The sequence below is a fragment of the Hemitrygon akajei genome, chromosome 27 (assembly GCF_048418815.1).
Source record: "Hemitrygon akajei chromosome 27, sHemAka1.3, whole genome shotgun sequence".
Lineage (NCBI taxonomy): Eukaryota > Metazoa > Chordata > Chondrichthyes > Myliobatiformes > Dasyatidae > Hemitrygon > Hemitrygon akajei.
The window spans coordinates 4,247,571-4,260,906 of NC_133150.1; the positions used below are offsets into that span (position 1 = coordinate 4,247,571).

The window sequence follows — 13,336 nt, forward strand, 5'->3', positions numbered from 1 at the left end:
AGCAGAACAAGGGGAAGCAAGGAATGGATTGGCAGATAAAGGGGGAGAGAAAGAAATTTGAAGAATAGAGAGATTGGAAGTAGGTTTAAGTTACAATGAGCAGTCAAGCCCTAGACCGTTGATTCAGAGATGCATGTTTAGATCCCATCTGAGGAATTTAAGTTCAAGACATTAGTTAAAAGTTGATTTATTTTTCTGGAGGGTTAGTCTTAATGACAAGAATTGAAATTACCAGATGCGTTTAAGATCAGGGTTCAATTCCTGTCGCTGTCTGTAAGAGTTTGAACATTCTGTCTGTGAATCAGAATCAGACTTTAATTGCCAAGTACCTATGCACATACAAGGAATTTACTTCCGGCAGATATTGTCTCTCTGCTCATAACAATAATAATGATAAATATTATCATTACCACGTGGTTTCCAGTTTCCTCCCAGATCCCAAAGATGCAGCGATTAGGGTTAGTAATTTGTGGGCATGGTGTATTAGCGCTGGAAGTGTGACGACACTTGTGCACTTCCCCCAGCACATCCTTGGACTGTGTTGGACATTGATGCAAATGACACATTTCAATGTGTGTTTCGATGTACAAGTGACAAGTAAAGCTGATCTTTGATCTTGAAATGCCTGTTTGCTGCTGCCTTGCCATTTGTGTAATTCTCAAAGTACCAGGCCGAGACCCTTCATCAGGAGGAAGGTAGCTGGGTGGGAGACGAAGCAAGAAGCTGGGAGGGACTTTGTGAAAAAATTAAATGGTCAAAGAACAAGGAGAGAGGAGGAGAGTAGACCACAAGAGAAAGGGAAGGGAGAGGGGCACCGGAGGGAGTGATGGGCAGGTCAGGATAGAGCGGATGAGTGGGGAACCAGAATGAGGAATGAAAAATGAGAGAAGGGGGACGAAGGTGGCAGATGACTAGACTGAGTGGAATTCTCCCCCCTTCTTTCCAGTCTTGATGAAGCGTCTCGGACCAAACCATTGACTGCTTATTCCTCTTCACAGATGCTGCCTGACCTGCTGAGTTCCTCCAGCATTTTGCGTGTCTTGCAAAAGATGGAGAGAAGTGAAAGGAGGGGAGTGTAAAGATAGGAGACGGCTGCTGGAGAGGGAAAAACAGGAATACAAGGCACTACCTTATAAGACATAGGAGCAGAATCAGGCCATTTGGCCCATGGAGTCTTCTCTGCCATTCCATCGGCTGATTTATTATCATTCTCAAACCTATTCTCCTGCCTGCTCTCGGTTACATTTTATGCCCTTACTAATAAAGAACCTATCACCCTCCGCTTTAACGAGTTGGCCTCCATAACTATCTGTGACAATTCCACAGATTCACCACCCTCTGGTTAAAGAAATTCCTTCTCATCTCTTTTCTAAAGGGAAGTCCTTCTATTCTATATAAAAATGATGGTGAGAGACACACTGGCTACATTCTGCTTCAGCCCCATCTACATACAGGTACTACCACGGTAATGGGCTGTTTCTCAAACCAGGTGAGTTGGACTACAGGAAGGAGACAGAGAGCTTAATGACATGATGTCACAACAGCAACCTTCCCCTGACTGTCAGCAAGGTCACTGACTTCAGAAAGGGGGGCAGTGCTCATGCTCCTGTCTCCATCAGTGGTTGAGAGCTTCAAGACCCTAGGTATGAACATTACCAATTGTCCATCCTGGTCTAACTGCTCTGACGTCACTGCTAAGAAAGCTCACCAATGCCTCTACTTCCTCAGGAGGATAAAGAAATTCACCATGTCTCTGTTGACTCTTACCAATATTCACTGATGCACCTGTTTGGATGCACCATAGCTTGGTATGGCCGCAAGGAATTTCAGAGAGTTGCAGACACAGCTCAGTACATCACGGTAATCAGGCTTCCCTCTGTCTACACTTCCGACTACCTCAGTAAAGCAGCCAGCATAATTAGAGATTCCATCCACCCCAGAGATTCTCTCATCTCCTCTCTCCCATAGGACAGAAGGTACAAAAGCCTGAAAGCACATACCACCAGGTTCAAGGACAGTTTCAATCCCACTGTGATCAGACTCTTGAATAATAAAATGGACTCTTGGCCTCACAATCTACCTCGTTATGATCTTCCACATTATTGTTTACCCGCACGGCAGTCTTTTGGTAGCTTTTACACTTTATTCTTCACTGTTGTTGGTTTCCCTTGTTCTGCCTGAATGATTCGATCTGTATGAACAGTAGGCAAAACAAACTTCTCACTGTACCTTGGTACATAGGGTTAAACTAAACCAAAACAATAACAGGGAACACAGAGTAAAGAAAAGTAGAACGATCATGAAGAGGGGCAGAGAAGATGCAGAGAATGATGGAGAATGTAGGAAAAAGCACGAGTGTAGAGAGAGTGTCAGAAGTAGAAAGAACAATAAAAAGTTCAAAGTTAATTGCAAAGTAAATTTATTATCAGAGTACATATATGTCACGTCACTTTCATTTGTTGGAGGCATTCACAGTAAGTACAAGAAACACAACAGGACCAATGAAGAATCGCACACAACAGAGATGGACAAAACAACCAGTGTGCAAAAGACTGTGCAAATACAAAATGAAAAGCAGAAATAATAATAATAAATAATAGATACCTGGTATGGCTCTGAAACCTGTACCAGCCAACTGGCGGATGTGTTCAAAGACATTTTCAATCTGGCATTGCTACTGTCGGAAGTTCCCACCTGCTTCAAAATGGCAACAATTATACCAATGCCCGAGAAGAGCAGGGTGAGCTGCCTTAACAACTATATCCAGAAGCACTACATCTATGGTGATGAAGTACTATGAAAGGTCTCAGCAAGGACCTGGACCCACCACAATTTGCCTATCGCTGCAATAGGTCTACAGTGGATGTGATATCATAGGCTGCATAGTTTATTGACTACAACTCAGCATTTAACAGTTCTGATCAAAGAGCTCCAAAACCAGGGCCTCTGTACCTCCCCCGGCAACTGGATCCTTGACTTCCTCACCGGAAGACCACAGTCTGTGAGGATCAGAAATAAGACCACAAGACCATAAGATATAGGAGCAGCATTAGGCCATTTGGCCCATCGAATCTGCTCCACCATTTCATCATGGCTGATTCAATTTTCCTCTCCGCCCCGATCTCCTGCCTTTTCCCTATATCCATTCATGCCCTGACCAATGAAGAATCTATCAACTTCTGCCTTAATTATACATAAAGACTTAACCTCCACAGCTGCCTGTGGCAAAGAATTCCACATATTCACCACTCTCTGGCTAAAGAAATTCCTCCTCATCTCTGTTCTAAAAGGATGCACTTCTATTCTGAGACTGTGTCCTCTGGTCTTAGGCTCTCCCACCCTAGGATCCTCTCTACATCCACTCTATCAAGACCTTTTGCCATTCCATAGGTTTCAATAAGGTCACCCCTCATTCTTCTGAATTCCAGTGAATACAGGCCCAGAGCCTTTAAACACTCTTCATATGACTCTTCATATGAAACACACTTCCATTCAACCCTGGATTCATTTGTGTGAACCTTCTTTGAAACCTCTCCAGTTTCAGCACCACCTTTCTAAGATAAAGGGCTCAAAATACTCCAAGTGAGGCCTCAGCAGTGCTTTATAAAATTTCAACATTACATCCTTGTTTTTATATTCTGTCCTCTTGAAATGAATGCTAACATTGCATTTGCCTTCCTCACCACAGACTCAATCTGTAAATTAACCTTTAGGGAATCCTACAGAAGGACCATCAAGTCCCTTTGCACCTCAGTTTTTTATATTTTCTCTCTATTTAGAAAATAGTCAACCCTTTCATTTCTTCTACCAAAGTGTATGATCTTACACTTCCCGACTCTGTATTCCATCTGCCACTTCTTTCCCCATTGTCCTAATTTGTCTAAATCCTTCTGTAGCTCTCAAACTACCCGCCCCTTCACCTATTTTCATATCATCTGCAAACTTTGTAACAAAGCCATCAATTCCATCATCCAGATCATTGACATATAACTTAAGAAGAATCAGTCCCAACACAGACCCCTGTGGAACACCAATGATCACTGGCAGCTAACCAGAAAAGCCTGCTTTTATTTCCTCTTTTTGTCTCCTAGCAATCAGCTACTACTTTATTCACACGAGAATCATTCCTATAATACCATGGACTCGTAGCTTGTAAGCTGCCTCCTGTGTGGCACCTTATCAAAGGCCTCTGAAAATTCAAGTACACAACATCAACTGATGTTCCTTTGTCTATCTTGCTTGTTATTTCTTCAAAGAAATCCTTGAGCAAACCATGTTGACTATGGCCTATTTTATCGTGTGCCTCCAAGTCCCCTGAGACCTCATCCTTCATACATCTCCACCTCGCTGACAATCAACACTGGTGCATCTCTCTCTACACTCATGACTGTATAGCTAGGCACAGCTCAAGTGCCATCTGTAAATTTGCTGTCAACACAACTATTGGCAGAACTTCAGATGGCGACAAGAAGGCATACAGGCGGGAGATAGATCAGCTAGTTGAGTGGTGTCACAGCAAAAACCTTGAATTCAACATCAGTAAGACCAAAGAGCTGATTGTGGACTTCAGAAAGGGTAAGGTGAGGGAAGACACACCAGTCTTCACAGAGGGATCAGAAGTGGAAAGAGTGAGAAATTTCAAGTTATTGGGTGTCAATATCTCTGAAGATCTATCCTGGGCCCAATATATTAATACAGTTACAAAGAAGGCACGACAGTGGCTATGTATTATTAGAAGTTTAAAGAGATTAGGCATGTCACTAAAGACACTTGCAAATTTCTGCAGCAGTGCTGTGGAGAGCATTCTAACTAGCTGCATCACTGTCCAGTATTGGGGGGGGGGGGGGGGCTACTGCACAGGATCAAAAGAAGCTGCAGCAAGTTGTGAACTCACTCAGCTCCATCATAGGCACCAGCCTCCGCAGCATCCAGGACATCTTCACGGCACAATTCCTCAAAAAGGTGACATCCATCAAGGGACCCCCAGCACCCAGGGCATGCCCTCTTCTCACTGTTACCACCAGGAAGGGGTACAGGAGCCTGAATGCACACACTCAACGATTCGGGAATAGCTTCTTCCCATCTAACATCTGATTTCTGAACGGACATTTAACTTATGAATATGACCTCATTACTTTTTTGCCCTACTTATTTCATTTAACTATTAAATATATACTGTATATACTTACTGTACTTCACAGATTTTATTATGTTTTGTGTTGTACTGCTGCCACAAAGACAACAGATCTCCTGACATATGCTGATGATATAAACCTGATTCTGATTCTCATTAAATAAACCACATATATTGAGAAGATGAGTTGTAGAGTCCTTAAAGATTGTGGAATCATTTCAATGTTGGGCTGATTGTAGCTGAGTGAAGTTATCCCCTCTGATTCAATAGCTGTTCCTGAACCTGGTGGTGTGGGACCTCCTTCCCTGATGGCAGCAGTGAGCAGAGAGCATGGCCTGGATGGTGGCAGTCTTTGACGATGGTTGCTGCTTTCCTGCAACAGTAGATGTGTTCAATGGTGGAACGGCCTTTTCCTGTTATGGACCAGGCTGTATCCACTACTTTTCCATTCCATGGCATTAGTGCTTCCAGACCCGGCGGTGACGCAGCTGGACAGTACACTCTCCACTGTGTACCTATAGAAGATTGCCCAAGTTTCAGATTAGTGATCAGTTTGAGAGAGGCAAAGAGCAAGACAGAGAGGGGCACAGAGATATGAATAAAGAGTTGGATGTATGATAGAGAGTGAAATTGATATATGTACAGAGTGATGGAGACACAATAGACTGCAGATGCCAGAGTCTGAGGAAATTTGGTATGTCCCCGAAGACTGCAGCAAATTTCTACAGATGTACAGGCGACCCAGTTGGAATTTGAGGTGCTGCTCCTCCAAGCTGAGAGTGGCCTCATCATGACAATAGAGAAAGCCATGGACCAACATGTTGGAATGGGAATGGGGAATGGAATTAAAATGGTCGGCAATGGGAAATCCTGCTTGTTCTGGACAGAGCGAAAGCACTTGGATTGGGTTTCACTGATGTAGAGGAAGCTGTAGCGGGAGCAATGGATGCAGTAGATGACCCCAACAGATTTATAGGTGAATCTGGAAGGAGTGTTAGCGGCCCTGAATGGTGGTGAGGCAGGAGGTGAATGGGCAGATGGAGCATTACTGCTTGCAGGGGTAAGTGCCAGGTGGGACGAGTGGACAAGGGAATATACAGTGGAGTAAAGGTGGCAGGGGAAGGGCTGGTAGATGGGACTACAGAGATTCTCTGGAAGAATATCCTCGTGCATCCCAAAGATGTATGGGTTAGGGTTTGTGAGTTGTGGGCAAGCTATGTTGCCGTCGGTAGTGTGGAGACACTTGTGAAGTAAAATTGGATAGGTATATGGACAGGATGGGAATGGAGGGTTATGGGCTGAGTGAGGGTCAGTGGGACTAGGTGAGAGTAAGCATTCGGCACAGACTAGAAGGGCTGAGATGGCCTGTTTCCGTAATTGTTATATGGTTATACGGTGAGCTGAACAACACGTTTCATAGTATGTTTTCATGTACACGTGACACAAAAAGCTAATCTTTAAACATAATGTCACTGTTGTGGAAGGCGGGAACTGAAGAGCCAGTTAGCTCTCTCTCTGTCATAGCACTACAGCACAGAAACAGGCCCAGTGTACATTTCTATCAACTCTCCTGCAAGGCTTTTTCCTTCAAACAATAGCCACAACCTTTCGAAGCAGACTAACAGTCATCAGTAGATGGGACGATGAAACTGTTTCTGTTCTGCAGAGTTCTTTGACTCTATGACGATGACTTTCTAATCTATACTGTAACTCCAGAAGTACATCCATGGAACTGTTAATATAGAACATAGAACAGTACAGCACATTACAGGCCCTTCGGCCCACAATGTTGTGCCGACCCTCAAACCCTGCCTCCCATATAACCCCCCACCTTAAATTCCTCCATATACCTGTCTAGTAGTCTCTTAAACTTCACCAGTGTATCTGCCTCCACCACTGACTCAGGCAGTGCATTCCACATGCTGTCATGTTTCATGTCCTGAACCACTTTAAGAAGCTCGTAACTTTCTGATAATGAAACAGTAATCCTCCGGATGAAGCCGCAGGAGTATTATATAAAAATTCAGTGTGACTTCTCTGCTTTAACACTGTGCCTCCTTTGTCAGAGCACAGAAATGAATCTGCCTTATTAATGGCTTTCTCGAGCCGTCCTGCCGCTTTCAATAACGTGTGTACACAGGAATCACCTCTAACACATCTGCACTGGTTTGCCTTAGTTGGAGCAATCTCTTCCAGATAACAATTAATCCTGTCCCAGATACTAAATTAAGGAGAAAATGGAGAGATTCAGAGAGAGAGAGAGAGTGGGGCAGAGCCAGACAGCCTGACAGGGAGAGAAAGAGAGAGCGAGTGAGAAAGAGAGAGAGGAGAGGAGAGGAGAGAAATAGAGAGAGGGACCACTAGAGAGACAACAGACAGAGACAAAGAGGGAGAGTGACAGACAGATAGAGAAGGAGACAGAGGGAAGGACAGAGAGAAAGGAAGAAAAGGAAACAGAGAGAGGGAAACAGAAAGAGGGGGAGGGAGAGAGAGAGATAGAGAGAGAGATAGAGGACAGAGAGAGATGCAGAGAGACAGACAGATCAAGACAGGGGGCTGGGGAGAGACAAATAGTCAGAGGGAGGGATAGAGACAGAAGGAAGATCAGAGAGAAACAGGGATGGATGGAGGAGGGAAACAGAGAAAGAAAAACAGAGCGATAGAGAGACACAGGGAGACAGACAAAGAGAAAGAGTGAGAGATGAACAGAGTGACAGACGGAGAGAGATGAAGAAGAGAGAGAGTGAGATGAAAGAGAGGAGCCGAGAGCAGCAGTGAGGCACAGAGTATGCAGATGGAGATGGAGTGACACCGACCACTAAGTGAGGCACTGGGGGCAAAGGTAGAGAGGTACCCCCCTCTGTCTTGTGGGAGATGGAGGGACAGGGAGGGCATGGGATTTGAGAGGCATGGAGTGGAGGGACTGTGACAGTGAGGTACTGAACGGGGTCTCTGTCCTGTGGGACTGAGAGCATGCGGGGATTGGTAAGTGGAGCGGAGGGACTGTGACAGTGAGGTACTGAACGGGGTCTCTGTCCTGTGGGACTGAGAGCATGCGGGGATTGGTAAGTGGAGTGTAGGGACTGTGACAGTGAGGTACTGAATAGGGGTCTCTGTCCTGTGGGACTGAGAGCATGCGGGGATTGGTAAGTGGAGTGTAGGGACTGTGACAGTGAGGTACTGAACAGGGGTCTCTGTCCTGTGGGACTGAGAGCATGCGGGGATTGGTAAGTGGAGTGTAGGGACTGTGACAGTGAGGTACTGAACGGGGTCTCTGTCCTGTGGGACTGAGAGCATGCGGGGATTGGTAAGTGGAGTGTAGGGACTGTGACAGTGAGGTACTGAATAGGGGTCTCTGTCCTGTGGGACTGAGAGCATGCGGGGATTGGTAAGTGGAGTGTAGGGACTGTGACAGTGAGGTACTGAACGGGGTCTCTGTCCTGTGGGACTGAGAGCATGCGGGGATTGGTAAGTGGAGTGGGGGCACTGTGACAGTGAGGTACTGAACAGGGGTCTCTGTCCTGTGGGACTGAGAGCATGTGGGGATTGGTAAGTGGAGCGGAGGGACTGTGACAGTGAGGTACTGAATAGGGGTCTCTGTCCTGTGGGACTGAGAGCATGCGGGGATTGGTAAGTGGAGTGTAGGGACTGTGACAGTGAGGTACTGAACGGGGTCTCTGTCCTGTGGGACTGAGAGCATGTGGGGATTGGTAAGTGGAGCGGAGGGACTGTGACAGTGAGGTACTGAACGGGGTCTCTGTCCTGTGGGACTGAGAGCATGCGGGGATTGGTAAGTGGAGTGTAGAGACTGTGACAGTGAGGTAATGTGGTACAGAGGATGACAATGGAGAAGGTCACTGATCACAAAGCAGAGTGCATAGACAGTGGCTGGAGACACAGAGGTTATGAAATAACCTAAGGTTCAAAGGGAACGAGTAGGCAGGCCACGTGAGAAAGTGGGTGAAGAGGATCTAGTGAGACCCAGAGGGAGCAGGAAGCAATGGACGTACAGAAACCCAAAGGTGAGACTGACAAGGTTGAACGCCTGAGTCTGTGAGTCCACTGGGGATGTCAAAGGGTCAACGTCTGTGAGTTTGAGTCCACTGGAAGCTAACAAAGGTCTGTCTTGAGGTTGAAGAAGTGTGTGTGTGTGTGTGTGTGTGTGTCTTTCTAGTAGTGTGCATATGTGCGTGTGTGTGTGGGTATATGAGGGTGTGTGTGGATGTGAGGGTGTATGTGGGTGTGTATGTGTGTGTGTCTTTCTAGTAGTGTGCATATGTGCGTGTGTGTGTGTGTATATGAGGGTGTGTGTGGATGTGAGGGTGTATGTGGGTGTGTGTATGTGTGTGTGTCTTTCTAGTAGTGTGCATATGTGCGTGTGTGTGTGGGTATATGAGGGTGTGTGTGGATGTGAGGGTGTATGTGGGTGTGTATGTGTGTGTGTGTGTGTGTGTGTCTGTGCATATGTGAGTGTGTGTGTGTGTGTGTGTGTGTGTGTGGGTATGTGAGTGTGTGTGTGGGTGTGTGTGTGAGTGTGTCTGTGCATATTTGAGTGTGTGTGTGGGAGTAAGTCACTGTGTGTATGTGATTGTGAGGTGTGAGAGTATGTGTGCGTGGGTGTGGTAGTGTGTGATTGTCTATATGGGGCTGTGTGAGTGTGTGGGTGTCGTAGTGTGAGTGTGTATATGGGTGTGTGTGAGTGTTTCTGTGGGTATGTGACTGTGGGTGTGGGTGTGTGAGTGTGTATATTGGTGCGTGGGTGTGTGAAGTGATTGTGTCTGTGGGGGTGGGTGTATGAGTGTGTATAATGGTGTGTAACTGTGTGGATGTATGAGTGTGTATGTGGGTGTGTGACTGTGAGCATGTATATGGGTGTGTGAGTGTGGATGTGGGTGTGGGTGTGTGAGTGTGTATATTGGTGTGTGGGTGTGTGAAGGTGATTGTGTCTGTGGGGGTGGGTGTATGAGTGTGTATAATGGTGTGTAACTGTGTGGATGTGTGAGTGTGTATATGGGTGTGTGACTGTGGGTGTGGGTGTGTGAGTGTGTATATGGGTGTGTGACTGTGGGAGTGGGTGTCTGAGTGTGATTGTGTGGGTGTGTGAGTGTGTATATGGGTGTGTGACTGTGGGAGTGGGTGTCTGAGTGTGATTGTGTGGGTGTGTGAGTGTGTATATGGGTGTGTAACTGTGTGTGTGTATGAGGGAGGAATTGTTTAGCTGTTGTTGGTGGTTGTGTCGTTTTGTAACCTTTGTAACCATGACATGTTGGTCCCAGAGTGTGTGGTAACACTTGTGGGCTGCCCCCAGCACCTCCTTAGGTGTGTTGGTTGTTAATGCAAACGACACGTTTGACAGTATGTTAACATAAGACAAAAAATATAAATCTGAATCTGACCCCTATCACCCAGAACATGCCCTCTTTTCATTATAACCATCAGGGAGGAGGAACAGGAGCCTGAAAACACACACACACAACGTTTCAAGAACAGCTTCTTCCCCTCCACCATCTGATTTCTGAATGGTCCATGATTTATGAACACTGTGTTGCTATTTTGGTGACTTTTTATGTATTGTACTGCACTACTGCAACAAAACAGCAAGTTTCATACAGATGTACACTCAGTGGCCACTTTATTAGGTACACCCACTCGTTAATGCAAATATTTAATCAGCCAGTCATGCAACTCAATGCATAAAAGCATGCAGACATGGTCAAGAGGTTCAGTTGTCCTTCAGACCAAACATCAGAATGGGGAAGGAATGTGATCTGAGTGACTTTAACCATGGAATGATTGCTGGTGCCAGATGGGGTGCTTTGAGTATCTCAGAAACTGCCAATCACCTGTGAATTTTGTGTACCCCAGTCTCTAGAGTTAACAGAGAATGGTGCAGAAAACAAAACACGTTCAGTGAGCAGCAGTTCTGTGGGTGAACTGGCCTTGTTAATGAAAGAGATCAGACGAGTACGGTCAGACTGGTAAAAGCTGACAGGAAGCCGAAAGCAACTCAAATAACCACCTATTACAACAGTGGCATGCAGAGGAGCATCATTAAACACATTGAACCTTGAAGTAGATGAGCCACAGCAGCAGAAGACCACCAGCATTCACTCAGTAACCACTTTATAAGGTACAGGTGCTACCTAATACTGAGTGTAGGTCTCTATCAATTCTCCATCAAGGCTTTTTGTCCTCTAACAATAGTCACAGGCAGACTAACAGACCATCACAGACTAGATGGGCCAATGAGACTGCTTCTGTTCTGCAGAGTTCTTTGACTCTATGACGATGACTTTCTAATTTATACTGTAACTCCAGAAGCACATCCACGGAACTGTTGTCATGTTTCATGTCCTGAACCCCTTTAAGAAGCTCGTAACTTTCTGATAACGAAACAGTAATCCTCTGGATGAAGCCGTAAGAGTATTATATAAAAATTCAGTGTGACTTCTCTGCTTGAACACTGTGCCTCCTTTGTCAGAGCACAGAAATGAATCTGCCTTATTAATGGCTTTCTCGAGCCGTCCTGCCACTTTCAATAACGTGTGTACACAGGAATCACCTCTAACACATCTGCACTGGTTTGCCTTATTTAGAGCAATCTCTTCCAGATAACAATTAATCCTGTCCCAGATACTAAATTAAGGCACAGAAAACCAGAGAACAGAGAGATTCAGAGAGAGAGAGAGAAACTGAGACAGGGAGAGACACAGGAGGGACAGACAGAAAGTAAGAGAGAGAGAGACAAAGATAGAGAGAAAGAGAGAGAGAGAGAGGGAGAAAGAGTGATGAAAGAAGGTGCAGAGAGTAGCAGCACTGTACTGAGTTTGCAAACGGAGATGGAGTGACACTGAGTATGAAGTGAGATACAGAGGACAGAGACAGAGAGACAGAGTGACAACGGGTGTGGGGTTGCGAGGTGTGGATTGTAGGGAGTGTGACGGAGGGATTTAGAGGATGGAGTCTCTGTTCTGTGAGAGACGGGTTGACAGAGAGGGCGTGGGGTTCAGTAAGTGTGGAGTGGAGAGACTGTGACAATGAGGTGCAGGAGGCACAGAGGATGACAAAGGACCAAAGAGAATGGAGAAGGTGACTGATCACAAAGAGGCCTTTAGCTTGCAGGGAGACACAGCGAGTGGCTGGGGACACAGAGACCGGCTGGAGACATAGAGACTGGCTGGGGACACAGAGACCGGCTGGGGACATAGAGACCGGCTGGAGACATAGAGACCGGCTGGAGACACAGAGACCGGCTGGGGACATAGAGACCGGCTGGAGACATAGAGACCGGCTGGAGACACAGAGACCGGCTGGGGACACAGAGACCGGCTGGAGACACAGAGACCGGCTGGGGACACAGAGACTGGCTGGGGACATAGAGACCGGCTGGAGACATAGAGACCGGCTGGGGACACAGAGACCGGCTGGAGACACAGAGACCGGCTGGGGACACAGAGACTGGCTGGGGACATAGAGATTGGCTGGGGACACAGCGAGTGGCTGGGGACACAGAGACCGGCTGGGGACACAGAGACCGGCTGGGGACATAGAGACCGGCTGGAGACATAGAGACCGGCTGGGGACATAGAGACCGGCTGGAGACACAGAGACCGGCTGGGGACACAGAGACTGGCTGGGGACATAGAGATTGGCTGGGGACACAGAGACCGGCTGGGGACACAGAGAATGGCTGGGGACACAGTGACCGGCTGGGGACACAGAGAATGGCTGTGGACACAGAGAATGGCTGGAGACACAGAGTGCAGAGGTCACAGATAAGGATAATTGATAAGATTATAGGGTCTCTCTTCCACCCATCCAAGATATTTACCTGAAGTGCTATGTACACAGGTTCCTTAGCATCGTCAATGATCCCTCCCATCTGCCGACAATCTCTCCGGCCCCCTACCATCAGGCAGGAGGTACCGTAGCATTAGGACAAGAACGGTTAGGATGGGAAATAGCTTCTTCCCCCAGGCCGTAAGACTAATTAACTCTCTGCCATCAGCTAGGTCTCACCATGAATGAAGCACCAGTAGTTTTATACAGTTTACTTTATAAATTGTGCCATAAATGCATCTATTATTTGTTAACCTATTTGTGGTATCTGTCATTAAGGACCTGCATCTCCCAGGACATGCCCTCTTCTCATTGCTACCATCAAGGAGGTGGTACAGGAGCTTGAATACACACATTCAATAT

The 13,336-nt window shown here is 46.5% G+C and overlaps 1 protein-coding gene across 7 annotated transcripts in view; it reads right to left on the reverse strand.

Moving 5' to 3' along the window:
• Window positions 1-13,336, reverse strand: part of LOC140717092 (potassium voltage-gated channel subfamily A member 2-like) — a 67,883-nt gene that overhangs the window by 4,465 nt on the left and 50,082 nt on the right. For 2 of the 7 annotated variants that reach the window (XM_073030280.1, XM_073030285.1), the window contains one exon: window positions 2,605-2,694. The exons of 4 other annotated variants lie outside the window; for them this stretch is intronic. The gene's annotated coding sequence lies outside the window, so the exon portion shown is untranslated. Of the gene's footprint in view, window positions 1-2,604; window positions 2,698-13,336 lie in introns of all 7 variants that reach the window. One more of the 7 variants, XM_073030282.1, reaches the window with a different exon arrangement.